Source organism: Acanthisitta chloris, unplaced genomic scaffold (assembly GCF_000695815.1).
Source record: "Acanthisitta chloris isolate BGI_N310 unplaced genomic scaffold, ASM69581v1 scaffold4494, whole genome shotgun sequence".
Lineage (NCBI taxonomy): Eukaryota > Metazoa > Chordata > Aves > Passeriformes > Acanthisittidae > Acanthisitta > Acanthisitta chloris.
The window spans coordinates 26,977-29,722 of NW_008668602.1; positions in this window are offsets into that span (position 1 = coordinate 26,977).

Below are 2,746 nucleotides of genomic sequence, written 5' to 3' on the forward strand. Positions count from 1 at the left end.
GAAACTATTTAATGAGTTAAGTTACTTGCTTAGATGCATTGGCAGATACTCACACCCAGATTTTACAATACATTTGCGTTGCTGCAATTCTGCAACTCAAACGTTTGCTTAAAGCCTTGGAAGGCTGCTTATAACTGTCTTAAGGGTGTGATTGTCTACTTGACTTCATTTCAACACCACCTTTTGAAAAGTCCTCAAGAAACTCACACAGTAACTCTGTGCCTCATAGTATGAGAACTTCAGAAGCAGAAATAATTCCTTCCTGTTTTCCAAATGTTACTCAGGATTAATGGCCAAAAGAAGGATCATCATCTCACTTAACAGCAGAAGAAAAATGAAGATTCTGTCTTACATTTAAAGACTGAAAGCTCCTGGCTGTTGAGAGAGCTGTGCTGTAATCAGCAGAACCGTGCCACTGTGTTTTAGAAAGGCTGTGCAGAAGTCCATGCAAGGAATTTAGCTGTCCTGTCAGGAAGCTCAGGGTTTGTTAGGCCCTTACAGTTCGTTCTGTTCTGTATGAGACACAGAACTATCTGCTGTTGCTAACCTTAATAATTTACTATCACAAAAAACAACACCAGAAGCAAAGACTGTTCTTCAATGAGACTTTTTAAGAGACTGCTGACAACCCTAAAGGAACTGCAATTCCAATTGCCATGTTTTTGGAACTGGGAAAGTGGTTGGGACAGCACACAGAGTCCCATGAAGACAACAGCAAAAGCAGGTAAGGGGAGAGGTGAGACAGGTTTAATCAGCAGAAACCCCCAAAGGGAAGCATGAATACCCAGAATAAAGCCCCTGTAACCTGAAGAAATCTGAAGGCAGCTCAAAATGGTGCAAGGAGGAACAAGCACTAAAAACTGTTTCTAAAGTCTTCCTCATTCTTACTTGCAATGAACTGATTAAGGGAAAAGAGGCAAGTATCAAAACATGACCTTAACTGCAGCTGCTGTGTCTGTGCAGCTGTGTGCTGAATTAGTTAAAAGGGGAATTGCCATAATAAAACATAGCCCATTTTTTCTTCACTGAGTGAAACATACTGCAGGTAAATGTCTGCATTTACTCATTGGACCATGATGATTCTTAAAGTGTTAGTATTTCAAGCACTGTTTTACGATTTCAAAATAAATTTGTTGTTGTGAAAAAAAATAATGCCATGATTTAAAATTGTGTGAGTTTCTTTTCTCATGTAGATTAACTACTAGCCAGGAAGTACCTACAAGGGCTGAAAAGATAAAATTTCATCCCTCAGTTCACCAGGATATATGCAAAGTTTATTGCTAGGACTGGGAGGTGGATCTTTGCTGCCTGGGGAGGAAAAAGATTCAAACCACAGTTAAAGGAACACTTGAGGTTTAGAAAGGAAATTATGAAGGTCAAACACTGTCTCTTTTGTCATCTTCTGATTTTCCCTTTGCTCTCTGCGATGTTTTCCATGGCATGTCCTCCTTGGCAGAGAACACTTCCTTTCTATCAGGTCATTGGTGATGTCCAAATTCTTCTGTATTTCCACACTTTTTTCACAAAGTGGTCTCACTCGGAAATTAAATCAAAACTTACCTCAAAACTTCCAGACTTATTAGCACTGAGAAGACACTTGGTTTGGCCTGCAGGTTTTGACCTCATCAGAACTTACTGCATGATCAAGTATTTTGTTTATGCTATGTACAATATTGAAGAAACTGCCTTTCAAGCATCACAGCTGAAAATAAGAGATGAATGGCAAACAAGGCAGGGAGCCTTCATATTGTCTAATTTCAGGAATATAAAATGGTAAATAAACTTCTGGTAAAGTGATCTTAATTATCTTTGGGAGTGGTCTACCTCCCTATAAGGATTATCTCTGGAATATTAATAGCAGCAATAGATCTAGACCATTAATACAAATTAGCTAAAACAATCGGGTTAAAATAGATTACAGTTTACATTTGTAACAAGAAAGAAACCTGGAAGGAAAGGAAAACAGCTGGAGTAACTAAGTGAAAGACAAGGTTTGCAGCAAGCCCTGGCTGTACTGGAGAAGCTGTGTAAGGCTGGGTAGAGAGACAACTGACACGCACAGTGCTCGGCTGTGATACAACTGTGTAAACAAACGTGCTGCAGCATTCAGACCATTTCACTCCCTGGAATCTGTGGGACTTATCACTCCCATCCATGTGAACAAAAACGTGCTCTGTCAGCTCCTCTTGCACCATCTCTCCAGGAGATGTACAGAGATTAAAAGCCTCCTGCCAGTAGGTGCTTCGAATTATATCTAAGATGAAGCCTGAGGTCTCCTGTGAAGATATTCCTTACTGTATCCACAAATCTTACCAAAAAGTCTTCAGACATGTTTAAAGTGCCTCTGCATGTATAAACTGTGCTTGCTACATCAGCCTCTGGATGCCTGAATTTTACTCGTTGTGATGGGCAATAGCTCTTGGGACTCTTTTGCACGTTTATACGCATGTACTTCCACAAGAGCAACTCCCTGTCAGCCCGTGAACCCAGTATGCAGGGCAATCAGGTGGGTAGAGGGGGATCACTCAGACAAATGTGAATCAAACAAAGCAGCCATTGCCAGGGAGTGATGAATTCACTCTCCCTTTTCCTTGCTCCTCCTGCGTGTAACTTGCTCTCCTGAGCGCAGAGTTGAGCTAGCTGATGCCCACTGTTTCCCACTGCAACAGGCTCAGCAGTCAGCACATTGGGGTCTCTGTAGCATGTACATAGCATAAGTAGATGTGCTGGTTTGAAAGCAAACCGG